The sequence below is a fragment of the Peromyscus maniculatus genome, chromosome 4, assembly GCF_049852395.1.
Source record: "Peromyscus maniculatus bairdii isolate BWxNUB_F1_BW_parent chromosome 4, HU_Pman_BW_mat_3.1, whole genome shotgun sequence".
Lineage (NCBI taxonomy): Eukaryota > Metazoa > Chordata > Mammalia > Rodentia > Cricetidae > Peromyscus > Peromyscus maniculatus.
The window spans coordinates 116057047-116073016 of record NC_134855.1 but is presented as its reverse complement, the minus strand read 5'-3'; positions in this window follow the sequence as shown (position 1 = coordinate 116073016).

Genomic DNA, 15970 nt, shown 5'->3' with positions numbered 1-15970 from the left:
CAACTCAGTTAACAAACATGATTGAGTCATTCAAAATTAAGAAAAGCTTACTATTTCTAGAGGGTTCTTTTTAAACACAATGCATTGTGACTTCTGCAAAGATTTTGACAGGTACATGCAAGGTGCTTGTGGAGGATTTAGCGAAATCTGAACCAGGTGATATAACAGTTGCATGTCTGTGTGGAGGTTTGGGCAATCACAGTATACTGGTAAAAGCCTGAATGACGACTTGAAGGAATTTCCTAAGGCAATTTTAGGTCCCCGACACTGATCATTGCCTATTGCAACTGGTGTGTGTTAGGGAAATATTTATTTTTCTCACTAATCTGTGCGGCAGTTAGAATTTGGCTGATGCCCTCTCGCCTTGATTACTTTGGGCTCTAAGTGGAAGCCACTTACATTTTATATCAATAAATAATATAAACACAAGTACATTTCTCATATCTAGAAATAATAAAATCTAATGAAAAAGCTACGGTTTTTCTGGAGAGTCCTGAGTTAAATGTCTTTCACAAATTGAACAAACTGACTGAAATTAATCAAATGACTTGTGCCCAGGCTGTGGGCCTCCTTCCTATCAGGAATAAAGTACCATAAACAACTTCCTATCTAATTATGCAACTAAATCCTGAGTAGTTTTAAGAATCAATATTACCTAATAAGATACAAAGCGGTTCAAATAAATTGTTTTATGTACATACAAGACATGACTAAATATGGAATTTATCCTTCTGAGAACTGAGTGCTTTCTCACTTAGGTTTGGCCAGCTCCTCTAAGCCCCACGCGAATAGCTCTGTTTCACCAGAAGGAGTTATGCACTCATAGCAATGAGTAGAGTCAATTCTTTCTTCTGGTCTTTACAGTGCATCTTTACAGCCTAACAAAACCAGCAGCATGATGGACGAAAGCCCTCTCCTGCTCTCTGCCTCCCTGCCTGTAGCTCTGCCAATGCTCAGCTCAGGAAGTTTCATCAGGGCTGTTCTTCACTGGGCAAGAAGGAAGTCCTCTGCTTGCTTGTTTGCATAACCATGAATTAATGATAGCTCCTGATAACAAGGTAACTCTGCCTTGGACAGAGCTAAGTGAAACAGATGCATTGCCGTAGTTTTCTGAAATAGTGATGTGTGTGCTAACACTCGTGGCTCATCTCTGCTTTGAGAATTTCCATGCTGAAAGATGGAGACGCCTACAGCTCTGGCTAGAAAGCCTGATTTGAGGGTAGGTCTACACAGCCAAGACTCAGCTAGTGCTTTCTGATGAGTCAAGTATTGTGGCTTTGACGATTATCGTTAACAGTTAATTACTTCACCTATGCCAAATTGATTTATTTTGTATTTCAAACCTCAACTATTTTATTTATAAAATATAAGGTGAGGAGACTTAGACGTACTTCAAAGGTCTAAGTTTATTCTTCAGGAGAATTAACTGGAACAGTATACATAAAGTATCACTCATTGCACTGGGCACATTAAGTTGTCCATAGCTACTATTGGCATTGTTATTATTGTATTTATTACTACAATATTTCCCTAAATTACTCTCTAGATATTAACTAGAAAGAAATCTGTGATATCTTAAGATATTTCTGGATAGTGACCTTCAGTAGGATGTCTGTACCAACCATTCAAAAGGGAGCTGGAAAATGTTTAGACCCTAAATAGTATTTCATACCTTCTTATGCCAATAATAGACACAATAAGAAATTCTACAAAATTCATCTGAACTAAGTGCACATGAATATATTATATACTAAATACATAGTTTACAACACCATGCTAGATTTCTATACATCCTAGAGAAATTATCAGTACACTAAGAGAGAAGGTGGGAACATGGTGGAATAAAAATAAAAGAACTCTGAATCTTCCACCAAGTAGAACCCAATTAATCCTCAAGTTACTGTTGCAAAGGTAATTTCAAGTCATCTGCTCTGCCTCTCATTACAGACTCCACTAAATTGTCTCAAGAGCCATTTAGGAGGATAGACTCTATGTAGCTGCAGTTAGCAATCAATCTGTCTAATAACAGATTAAATTGTTTCACAAAATAATAGCCCATGGATTGCAATGAGACCTAGTTGATGGCATTTTTGCAGATGGGAAAATAATGTAACCAAGAAAAGTGGCATCTAGCTCCCTTTGGGAAATATCAGACAGGGGAATGGGGACACGGTCTCTGACTCACTAGCCCATGCTCTTCTCCTCCAGCCTTAGCTCACTTCTTTACCAGTGGTTGCTAAAATGGCAAGGGCTGTTCTAACAGGGCTTCTCACATTCCTTGGAGAAAGACCAATATTTCCTCATGTTCATCAGGGGCTACATCCCAATGAGGTCATAGGTCAAGCATTTGGGTGTCAAATGATATCAAGTTTCTTAAGACTTACTTTCAGTTTGGATCTAACAGTCAGCAAACAAGTATAAGTTTCCTTCTTTGTTTTTAATATATGAATGGCTGAGTTAGAGTCTGTACTAACGCAAGTGTAGTATTCCTACAATGCTTTTCTTCTTCACGTTCTTATAGGTTTGTTGGGTTGGTTGTGCTTTGGGACAGCCTTAAGACAATTACTTCAGAAAAGTCTTTCTAATTCCTTATGAAATGAGAAACATATGAGATGGCCTGAATGATATTCACCTACTGGTATCCAGTTCTGTATAAATCCCATCCCCAAAAGGGTGGGTTTGATGAGGAAACTCACTTCTAATTGACAGAATATAGATGACATGATGAAAAAGCATCCATTATAAGATTAGGTTATGGAAATATCTGACTTACATACTTGGATTCTTTTTCTTCTTCCCTCCTTCAGATGCTAGCCGTGGCATAGCCAAGTCTGTGTGGATGGTTTTACTGATAGTTCCACATGAGAAGCAACTGATATAAGTAGCAACATTAAGCGCCATTCCCAGTACCCATGTGAGTGACCTTGAAAACAGATCTCCAACAGATGAGCCTTGAGATGGCAGAATCTGTCCCATACATTCACCGGAGTCTCATGAGAGATCCCGAGTCAGAGGCACCCAGAAAAACTGTGCCTGGGTTCCTGAATCAAAGAAGTTGTATGGCAATAGTTTATATTTACTTACCATTGATTTTCAGCTAGTTTTTATGCAGCTGTATTACTTTTATGTGCTGTGGATATTACTTTATATAAATAAAACACTGATGGCCAGTGACCAGGCAGGAAGTATAGGCGGGACAAAGAGAGAGGAGAATTGGGGAAACAGGAAGAAGGGGGGAGAGACACTGCAGCCACCCCCAGGACAAGCAGCATGTAAAGACGACGGTAAGCCACCAGCTACATGGCAAGGTATAGATTTATAGAAATGGGTTAATTTAAGATATAAGAACAGTTAGCAAGAAGCCTGCCACGGCCATACAGTTTATAAGTAATATAACTGTCTGAGTGATTATTTTATACATGGATTGTGGGACTGTGGGGATTGGCGGAACCCGGAGAGAAGCTCTCCAGCAACATTTATGTAATACTTTTATGTTGTTGTGATAAAACACACAGCCAAAATCAACTTCTAGAAGAAAGAGTTTACTTGAGTATAGGGTTCCAGAGATTAAGAGTACATCATTATGGGGAGTCATATCAGCAAGCTGGGCATGGTGGCTGGAGTGGGAATCTGAGAGCTCACATCTCAACCATTAGCATGAAGCTCAAGCAAGTCCACATCTCCTAAACCTTCTCAAACTGTGCACCAACTGAGGACCAAGTATTCAAACCGTGGAGTCTATGGGAAACACTGCTCACTTAAACAAACAAAATAGCAATAGATATCTAACAGGCCCTGGTATGAACATGGCCAGGTAAAGCTGCAATCAGCAACAGAAATTAGCATAAAGAATTTCTTATTTTCTGACTTTTTTTAACTGCAGAGTTAGAATTCAGTAGAGAAAATGTGAAGCCATGTCCATACAGGTTGGGAATAGCAGACACATTTCGGGAATAATGTGTTGCCCTGGGCAACAGCGCCCACAGGTGCTGATGGTTCAGAGTGTTCTTCCTTGTTGGGATTTCCCTCAGCTTCCAGGAACTGCCTCTCCCAAGACTATCACCAGAAGTGATTAATTAAAGGAACAAGTGTTATGACACCTGAATTTCACTAGGATAGTTTCAAAATCTAGTCCCAGAGTTCCCTATGGGGTCAACTAAGGTACTCACTCCTACAACTTTGAGGTCAGTTTTTCTCCCTGAATAAACCACTTCCTCACTTCCTTTGTGTGTACTGTATAGCACAGTACAAATAATGTTTTTCACTGGATACCTACCTCACCAAAAAAAATCTAACTAAAGCATTGTGTTTCTGCTTCAATTCTTCTTCCTGGACATTGTGTGATTTAAAGGCATCACTCAGTAAGTTATCTGTCCCTCAAAATGCAAAACTGGTTTTGATGCCTTCCCAAGATAACACCTAGTTAATATTTTTTCCACTACTAATATGGCACCTCTTCTCACATTAGCAGCTCAAAGTCATCACTTATGGTATAGGTTAGCTTTGCTCAGAATTGAGAAATTAAGGTGATATATTGGTTTGGGTGGTTTGTTTATGACAGTCAGGAAGATTCCCCCAACTTGCAGAATTGTTCTTACAACTCCAATTCTGTTACACGAAGGTGAGGCAGAGTAAACAACGCTGACATCAATTTTATATTGGGAAAAGGCAAACAACCGTTCATGTAGGAAATCTTAATACTTACACTGGGATACAATATTGCAAACAAGTTGTTGTTTTACTCCAAAACTCATTCCTATTTAAGTCAATTGGTCTCTTTCTCCTACCTAGGCAAGAATCTTATTTTTTTCAGATAGATTTTGTGAGAGTCGGTGTGAGAGAATTGTCAACTATTTATATTAGAATAAATAAAAGTTGGAAGGAATACTAACTATAAATGATTAAAATACTAAAAAAGATTTCTCCAAAGGACCATGTTTCAGCAAAAAAAAAAAAAAAATCAAAATATGGCTAATTAAGAAAAAGTCTCATAAAACATATCTACTCGAGGAAAAAGTTTGCAACTATTATTAGGGTTTGGATGTAAATGATCTACACAGGTTCCTGATTCAGATACTTTGTCCAGAGCTGGTGTTGACATTTGGAGGTACTCTGGGAACTGAGTTATAGGGCTTAGCTAGAGGAAGTAGTTTTCAGGGAGCAGGTCCTGGTATGTGTGTTATCCCTTTCGATTCTCTGTGTCTGCTACTTGCTTCCTCCTCAGTCATGAAGTGAACAGTTTTCCTTCACCACATACTTCACTACCATGATGTCCTGCTTAAATACCTGGATCTGAACAACTATACTCTGGGTCCTTTGATAGTGTTACTATTGGCTATTTTTTTTTATCACAGTGTAGTAAAGCTAACCAGTGCAGGTAGAGTACAATGCAAAGGACCAGGTGCCTTTTTGAAGTACTACTAGAATACTAACAGATACACCCAGGACCATTTTATTCTATCAAATAGTAGTTGGCAAACAATGACACACCAGACAAATGTGTGATTTTGTAAATAAAATTTTATTGGAACAAAGCCACACTAAGTCACTTAGGTATTATTTATGGACCTTTCTGTACTACAACGGTAGAGTAAGTATAACAGAGGCCATGTGGCTGCCGCCAAAGTCTTAAGAGTTTACTATACAGTCACTATTGTTATCGTCTGTTCAAATTACTATTTACCACAGATTGAGCCCAGTAAAAAAGTTACTTATTAACTTACAGATTTTTTGGTCTGACAAGGATGCAAATTATTCATGTGAAAAAGCAGGTAACTTAAAACATCTTTTAACCTATGGCACATTAAACAATTGTATGTTTCATTCCTTTATTATCTATTCAGCTTCCTCATATTCTCCTTGAATCAGGCTCATCACCTGTTGATCCTTCATTTTTGGGTTAAATATTTTTTGGCTCACACTCAATTTACTGATGGTGCTGGAGATTGAACCCAGGACCTTCCTTGCTCATTTTTTCCCCATATCTGATTAGTATTCCTAGATTCATGAAGTTATACTTTGATGTAGCCAGTCATATCTGTGACTTGCATTTTATTAAAGAGTATGTAATCTTGCAAACCTGTTTTTACTCTGCTGCCTTGTCATCTGTGGAAATCAAAAATTAGGCACGTTGATGAGCCCTTTCACTATGATGTTAATGCAGCAAAGCCAGAGATGGTAAAGATTGCTCCCCCTTCTCATGAGTATGTACTCTTTGGGCAAGAGCACTTATGTAAGTCCAATAAACACATCTTAACAACTGGCTTCATTCAATCGTGTGAAAAAAATAAGCAAGTTTCTTTTCAAGCCTCAGCAAGTAGAAATTGATTTGGAAGACAAGTTGAACGGCTCAGCTTTTTCTGTTGTTTGATTTTCCACACTAGGAGCATTAGAATCTAAATACCCCCAGTCTCCAAGGTTCACCTGGATGGGGCAAAACAAAAAAAAGAAATTGCCAGTAATTGACTTCTGTCAGTATAGATCAATGTCATATGGTAAATAGAATACCAGAAAAAAAAAATTCTCACGGTTAAACCCTTTGTTTTTCCCTTGACCAATATCAGATGAGATGCAGTTGTCCTATCCTGTAAAATCAGTGGTGGACTTGTGAGAGAATGAAGTGACATTGTTCAAATTGCCTGGAGTTTAGTAGGTGTTTGATAAACATGAGATCTGCATAGCCTTCTGTCCCATTTAATGGAGCCCCACTGTGTTTGCAAGTATTTACCAGCTTGGATAATCCACCAGATTTTGAAAGCACATGTACATTTGGTAGGTTTAAAATGTATTTTAACAGAGGACTTGAGAGCAATAAGGTGTTTGTCCCATTCTGCCAGAAAAGGTCTCTGGGGCTGTAGCGTTCTTGTGCTGAGGAGTCTAAATAGTATTCATGTCTTAGCTCATCAATGTCTAATCTGATTGCTTCTGTACCTGGGCTCCTGGATGATTAAAGTCTTAAGACATATTGTGAAAACTCTCCCACTCGTCTCTTTCATTCATTGGGTGAAATTTTAGGTTATTTATTGGCAAGCATAACCCTATCAGGTCTGTGATTCCTAGCCATACACAGAGCAAAACATTCCCAAACCACCCACAAACTCTGCACTTGCGTGTGATGAAATGGAAAAGTCTATTAAAAACAACTCTTGCTTCTCTCCTGGACCACTTTCCTGCATATGTTTTATTCTTTAATTGCTGGAAGGACTTATGCCGGCTTTCTGCTTGACAAGAACCTGGAAACCAGTATAATAGCTATTTCTATGTAGCTCCAGACTTTCACTTCAGCTTTTCTTTGAGATGCATCTTGTTTGTGCCTATGTAATTCAGCCTTGGACTGGGGTTATCTGTACCCTATAACAAGAAACCAACAGTCTTAGAGATCTCTTTCTGAGCAATGCCCATAGGTTCTGTGAGAAGGGAATCAAGCATGCAGTCTAGTATACGGCTGATTTTTACTTTTAGGGTCTCTTGTCAGAACTTTCTATCTTTAAGGAATACTAAAGTCCACATCTTGTGCAAAGTGTTTGATTTTCCTCTTAGCTACTTCCCAAGGAATTCAGTGGTGACAGCCTAGGTTTTCTTGATGACCTGCCACCTATTTAGTATAGGTTGCTTCATTTTATCTCCACACAAAGTAGTGGGGTAAGTTATCACTTTCCATTTGTAGGTGAAGAAACAGAAACCATGGGGGTTTCTGTGGTGTTTGTTTGTTTTTTGAGAGTGTTTCTCTGTGTAGCCCAGGCTCTCCAGGAACTCACACTGTAGACCAGGCTGACCTTGAACTTGGAGAAACACCTGCCTCTGCCTCCTAAGTGCTGGAATTAAAGATGTGTGGTACTACTGAAGATCCTGGCTAGTAATAGATGCCCCTGGTTATTCAAATATAAGTAACAGTTCAAACTCACATTTTTGTGACGTTTAGAACAAATTATAATGGATATAGCCATTACCTGTACAGTAGGTTTGAGTACATATTCTCTGTTTCTAATGTCAGACTTTCAATCTCAATAAGTATAAGTGAATATAAAGTATTTGATTTCCACAATATTGATGGTTCTGGACTCTGGACCACACTTTGAGAAGGACTGTGATAAAACATACTGATGCAGTAAATATACTTTTAACAGTCTTATAGCAGGCTTCCACAGCTCAGAATCCAATTTCTCTGAAATTTCCATAATAGGAGTTCTATTCTATTACAAGTCCAGTAAGGTTGATTTCCACCAAGGGATGTGCATGCTTACCAGTCACTGGGTATAATGTTAATAGCATTACTCTCAAATTTGAAGAGACCTTAGAGATTATCTAATTCCATCTCTCCCAAGTTACAAAAGAGCGTGACTTGCTCAAATTTATTGGAGAAATAAATTTTCTGATTCAATAAAGTTGTCAAGGACAGAGCTGATGGCTGTTCATTATCTATTTCTAGCCAGCTAAATTCTTCCAAGCCAAGTAACTTGAACTACTTTATGATGAGAATCTATCTCCCAGAGCTTTGGAAATAGATGATTGTGAATTCTGTCTTTTCATTCATATTCCAACAAAATAACATGTATGGTATGGGATATTAGTTCTCTTTAGGGACAGATCATTGATTCTCTCTGATTGGAATGTGAGGAGAAAAGTTTGTGGCCATGCGTGCGATCTGGAGTTCTACTGTATTTTCCTGAACCTGGGCCAGAGATCCTGACTCAGAATTTCCCATCCCTTCTTGCTTTAAAGTAACCCTGCCCAGATCTCATTTTCACTTACTCCTAATTCCTCTGTTGTTTCTTTTGCTCAAACCTTCTAAGTTATATCCAGGCAGATCAAGTAAGACTTATTCATATTCTGCCTCACAGGTGAGCTCATTTTAGTGGGCTTTGCTTTGTCAGGAACCCAAGTTCCCTGTTAATGTGTTGATGATCATTCTGGGAGTTCAGGGAGTGAGGGTTGTGATGGGGCTGATCTGAGTTATCAAACGGGGAGCAGGAGGGGATTAAGTCTGATTAAAGAGTTAACAAGGCTCACTATCAAATGTTTACAAATAGAAAGATTTTCTAGGATTCAAGTCATCCTTGACCATGAGAAAGAAGTTGGAAAATCTGCCTTGCTAATTTTGGACAAATAGAAATCAAAAAGTAAATATACAATGAAATAAAACCATTACATCTATAATAAAATTATGAAGCCCCACTAGTTTTAAGCTAATAATAGCAAATTGAAAATACTTACCTTGGAAAGTGAATGATTTTGCTTCCAGAAGACATAAGTTATCAAATAAAATTTCAGGCCCAGGCACAGTCCCTCTTTACAAGTTATTGGTCAAAGAAACTCCAACCAAGACAGGCTACTGCCATAGTTCTTGGTTGCGCCTCATAACTAGATGATAAGACACTGTTGAAGAAGACACCAATCATATCAGTTGAAGCCCTGAACATAGCAGGAAATGCTTTCCTTCCTAGCTAGCATTCACAGTGCTGAAGAGTGCTACACAAGCTGTTGGGAGAGAAAAGATACCAGTGGTTTTACTCAGCTCTGGACCTGCATGATGACCTGCAAGGCAAGATGTGTCTACTTGTGTAGTAGTGGAATGATCCTTTATGGGAGTAACCAAGTATTCTTTTTATCTAATTTTTTTTTTATTTTATTTTTAGAAAGCCATACTGTAGTTACATCATTTCCACCTCTTGCCTTTTCAATTCCTCCCTTGATTTCTCACTCCCTCTAGAGTTCATGACCTCTTCTTCTATAACTATTATTGTTTACAAACATACACATGGGCATGTGCGTGTGCGTGTGCACATACACACACAACCAACTTAGTCTATCTAGTGTTGTACCTATGTATATATGTTTTAGGCTGACCACTTGGGGTTGGATAGCCCAATAGAGGGCTTGTTCCTACAGAAAACTTATTATCTCTCCCTCAGCAGCCATTGACTGTCTGGAGCTCTTCATCCAGGGCTGAGGCATTGTGAAATTTCCACCATTAACACTGGTATTGTGCCTGGTATGGTCATTATTCAGGCCTTGTTTATGCATCCAGATTGTAATGATTTTATTTTTTCTTCACAGCTGAACATAGTTCCATTGTGTATATGTCCCACATTTTCATTATTCATTCATCAGTCTAGGCTGCTTCCATTTGATAGATAGTATAAATTGATTGGCAATGAATATGGCTGAACAAGTGTCTCTGTAGTAGGATCTTCTGTCCTTTTGGGGAATAAGCCCAGAAGTGGTATAACTGGGTCATAGGGTACATCTATTTTCAGCTTTTGGGAATTAATACTGATATCCATAGAGATTATACTGATTTATAACCCCACCAGCAGAGAATTAGGGTTCCCTGTCCCTCACATCCTTGCTGGCATTTGTTACCTATTGTCTTGCTGTTATCCATTCTGACAAGGATAAAATGAGATCTAAAAGTAGTTTGGACTTTATTTCCCTGACTAATAAAGCCCTCCCAGTCCTCTTGATAGGATTTCAGGCCTGTACCACAGGAGGGAATTCATGCCAGGTATTGTAAACTTAGTCAAAACCCATGACTAGGGAAGCCATAGGGCCTAGGGGAGAACTTACTTGTGGTTCCTTGCTAAGTAGTCATGTTCTTAAACTCCCTTCTAAGTATTTATGTTTACCTCCATAGATCTGTGGTACCCTTAACCTTGATCGGAAAAGGTTGTTATTTCAGAGGGCAGTATTTAATTCAAAGGCTCACAACTGTTCAAGATGGAGGAAATAAGTGACTGGGAACTCCCAGGCATGGATGGGATGTATATATATTACCCTTCCTCTGTGGCTCAGGGTGTATCCAGGAAGAGGAAGCTGGAAAGAATGCAAAAGCTGTAGGATGGGGTGGACTGCTGTGAAAGATTGGCATGACATAGCTCTTGTGCACAGTGACCCACAGCAGCTGTGATTACCCGAGAAAAATTCTGTAAGAATAAGAGAGTTAACACTTGCATAGTGGAGGAAAGAGGGGCTTCCTATGTCTGATACCTACCTGAGGAACTAATGACAGTTTATGACTGTTGAGGGAGGGAGAGTCCTTTTTCTTTGGATAAGGAAGTCAAAGAAAGGTTGTCCATGTCCCAGTGGATATTTCCACATACCATACACACATGGCCAATACTAATTGAACTTAGTGGATATTGGGAAAAGGCAGGAAGCAGGAGGAAGATGGTGAATATGTTGGGAGGGTAAATGGAAAGGGAGAAAGAAAAGCAGATGGGTATGATCAAGATATACTGTATACATACATGGAATTAGCAAACACTTAAAAATAAATGTAAATTTTAACAAATGAAAATTATAATTGCCATACAATCCTACCAAAATTTAGCTATTTAACTTTTGAAAACTTTTTATCTTAATGCATAAATATGTTGATGTTCCTAATAAAAAGAAAACCAAATTTTTATTTTTAGAGATGTATAACTTCTGTTGCAATGTTAAAGGCTATGGGGCTGGATACACTTGTCCCTAATGAGATACCTTTGGTCACCATCAGTTGTAAACTATACAAAGCTTATATTCAAAGCCCTTCAATCTTCAGTTGGATTTCAAAATTTGCTCCCAGGTAAGTCAGTATTTATGACTTAACTTCAAAACAGTACATGGTCTCCAGGGCAAGCCCCATGCCCAGGAGTAGTTGAGCATTACAAAACAGACTTCATGATTTGTTACATTATTTTTGTTTGTTTTGTTTTGATTTTTTTCTACTTTTAGTTTGTCTGTTTTGATTTTCATTTTTTTATCTTTCTTGTTTTTTTTTAAAGACACACACACATAGAGAACATGAAGTTAGGTGGAGAAATGGGAAGGAGCTGGGAAGAGTTGAGGGAGGGAAAAGAATATGATTAAAATATATTGTATGGAAAATCTTTAAAAGCTTTTTCTGAAAAATAAAACAATAAAATTTAACATATATTAAAATGTAAAGAAAAAAGAATGTCCGTGGTACAGTAGTAGATTATCTATTATATTGAAATATTAGTTGATATTTTAGATGCTAAAACACATTCATAATAATTGGTTGCCCCATGTTAAAAAATTCATAATAGTTTTGCAGATGAAAGGAAAGTGAATAAATACATAATAAAAGAAGGGTCTTATCATGGTTGTGAATCACCACAGAGAAGACGGAAATGAAACAAGCCCTTCAAAACTGGGTGTGTTGTTAGAGCATGCATGCATATAGACAGAAGATGATACTTGAAAGTATGAGCTGCAGCCCAGGATTTGTAAACATGAGCTGATGGTGTAGAATTTTCAAGTAGAACCATTGAAATACACAAATTAATAAAACCTAAGTGATTCCCTGGATTCTGAATTTGGAATTCTTGGGAGGAACTTGAAAATCAGTGAGGAATGTGAAAGGAAAGATGCTTACTTTGGATCATGGGAATATTGCAACCATAACAGGTTTTTTATGTTGATTATATCATCTTTGTGTGTATACAAGGTTAAAGAACAAGATAGAATCTGCAATTCTCCCCAAAGGAACGATTGCTGTTCATTTAATTCCACTGACATTGAGAAAATAGTGGGAAGAGGAAAAAGTTTCAAATCTCTAAATACAACCCCTGCCTCAATGAAGGCAACAACGCTTTGACTTGCTGAGTGCCTTGAATTTCTACTTGGCATTCACTTGAGGAAAATGTGCACTTGAGTGAAGTCTGTTGTGCCCCAGTGTGGACCCAGAAGGATCTGGGTGAGGTTGAAGATGTGGTGGCCTAAGCGGCAGGCTTAAAAGGCAGCAAGGAAACACAAGAATTCTTTTTTCATTGCTGTTCTTTCTTTCTTTCTTTCTTTCTTTCTTTCTTTCTTTCTTTCTTTCTTTCTTTCTTTCTTTCTTTCTTTCTTTCTTTCTTTCTTTCTCTCTCTCTCTCTCTCTCTCTCTCTCTCTCTCTCTCTCTCTCTCTCTCTCTCTCCCTCCCTTCCTTTCTTTCTTTTTTATTTTGCAATACAATTCAGTTCTACATATCAGCCACAGATTCCCTTGTTCTCCCCGCTCCCGCCCCCCTTCCCTCCAGCCCACTCCCCATTTCCACCTCCTACAGGGCAAAGCCTCCCCCGCCCCCCAGGACTGAGATCAACCTGATAGACTCAGTCCAGGCAGGTCCAGTCCCCTCCTCCCAGGCTGAGCCTAGTGACCCTGCATAAGCCCCAGGTTTCAAACAGCCAACTCATGCAATGAGCACAGGACCTGGTCCCACTGCCTGGATGCTTCCCAAACAGATCAAGCCAATCAACTGTCTCACCCATTCAGAGGGCCTGATCCAGTTGGGGGCCCCTCAGCCACTGGTTCATAATTCATGTGTTTCCATTCGTTTGGCTATTTATCCCTGTACTTTATCCAATCTTGGTTTCAACGATTCTCGCTCATATAAACCCTCCTCTTTCTCGCTAATTAGACTCCCGGAGCTCCACCCGGGTCCTAGCAGTGGATGTCTGCATCCAGATCTCTCAGTCGTTGGATGGGGTTTCTAGCACGATAATTAGGGTGTTTGGCCATCCTATCACCAGAGTAGGTCAGTTCAGGCTGTCTCTTGACCATTGCCAGCAGTCTTTTGTGGGGGTATCTTTGTGGATTTCTGTGGGCCTCTCTAGCACTTAGCCTCTTCTTATTCTCATGTGGTCTTCATTTACCATGGTCTCCTATTCCTTGTTCTCCCTCTCTGTTCTTGATCCAGCTGGGATCTCCTGCTTCCCCAAGCTCTCTTTCCCTCGACCCTCGCCCTTCATTACCCTGACTCATGTCCATGTAGATTTCATCCATTTCTCCGTCATTGGGCAATCCCCGTGTCTTTCTTGGGGTCCTGTTTTCCAGGTAGGCTCCCTGGTGATGTGAGTAGCAGTCCAGTTATCCTTGTTCCACATCTAGTATCCTCCTATGAGTGAGTACATACCATGTTTGTCTTTCTGAGTCTGGATTACCTCACTCAGAATGATTTTTTCTAGATCCATCCATTTGCCTGCAAACCTTGTGATGTCATGGTTTTTCTCTGCTGAGTAGTAAAATTTCAAATCTTGAACAAGAAATATGGAAAGGCATGGAAAATGGCTTAAGGATTTGTTTTGCAGAGATAACAATGATTCCAAATGTTGTGACACATTGAACATATGTGTGCCAAGCATTACACTTAGAAGGTTTGATTTGATTTTACACCCTTTAGGGCATGTGTATTATTATTGTTCACTTTATCATTGAGAGCTGTTACATGAATATAAAAATAATGCCCAAGGTCATGTCATCATTAAATCATACTAAGGATTCAAATATAGACAATCTGATCCCATAGCCAATATTTTTTTCAGGAAAAAAAAATGTATAGGAAGAATTTTAACCACAGAATAAAATAATGCAAGATAACTAATGCTTCATATTCTCTAAAAGAAACAGATGAGACCTGGGCATCTGACATATGACAACATTGTTCACTGCACCAGGAAATTGGACACAACTGACCTCTCTATCTTTTAGAAAACTGCTATGATAAAATTTGATACATACTTTCAACAGAGCTCTGTGCATGGATATATTATTGCTCTAGATAGATGAAGTTGGCATGATAATGAATGAAAGAAAAAATGACAAATTATCTAATTATTTATAATACCATTTATGTAAGTTATAAAGTGATTATTGAAGCAACATAAGAATAGCTGGGATGATGATATTTAATATGTAAGATTTTTAAATCTAAGAGGGCTGATAACAGAGATTTGAATGCTTTTAAATTCTCATCTTTCCTATTTTTAAAATTAGCAACAATTTCTAAATAATTAAAATAAAAAATAAAGCTATTTTCACTTTGAAATCAATCGCATTAAATACAGTTGAGATGCAAAGGACCCCAAAGACTGAGAACCTATAACCATGTGAAAAAGGAAATAAACTATCAGAAAATTAAGATGCTATATATTCAGTACATGAATAAATTCTAATACCCTTTCCTCCGTGCAGTTATAAAAACTGGAACTGGGGGCTAGATAAGAAGTTCAGAGCCATGTATTACATAAATTGCACAGCCAAGTTTTGAACTTCTGCAATTTGAACCTTGAACTCCCAAGTTGAATACTGCTCTATACTTAAAAGATGACCTACTTCACAAAAAAAGAAATACATTCAAATTGAAAGATGATATATTAGCCTCTTTGACCTCTAATCTGATCAACAAAAGTTAAAGAAAAGCTGCAATAGTTGATAGTTGATGCTGTTGAACAAAGGGATTCAGTCATGTACATATGGAGAATGCAATTGGAGCCATCCCAGAAAAACATAATAGTACAAGAACACTTTTAAATTCCATGTGGTTTGGCTCAGTGTTTCCTCTTCCAAGAATCTATTCTGAGAAGCCAGAAAAAAAAATACACATAAGGATTTGTCTGCCAAAACACTATTTTGAGCAGGAAAAACAAGAGACCCTGTAAACATTTAGCAATGAAGCAAGCCACAAAGTAAAACATGATAAATCCAAACTGTAAAATACCTTGTGTCCATCAAGGTAACACACTTTGAATCTTTTTGTTAATAGATGATATACCCACAAAAAAGCTGACAAGACTGAAAGCACCAGGTAGTTGAATTTTCATAAAAACAGCACTTAGTGCTACCTACTCTACAGATCAAAAAATGGACCCATATTGCCAAGCCTTCTGTGTTCTCATCCTTGAATGAGAAGCCCTAATCACTGTCTTCTTACCTTCTGGCCAAAAAAGCAACCCTGTGCAAGGTAGGCTCTTTCTTCCTGATGTGAGCTCTGTGTAGATGAAATCCAGTATGTATGTGTTTTTTTATCCCTACCCGTTATCTGGCAATAAATTGAACTTGAACTTTCTGAAGCTATTGAACTTTTATTGTCTTATTTAAGTTTAATTATTATAAATATCCCAAATAGACTTAATGTAATTTCTAATTCTAAATTGTTAGATTTTTGAATGCCACATGTGACTATTAGGTTAATTTTTTAAAAATACT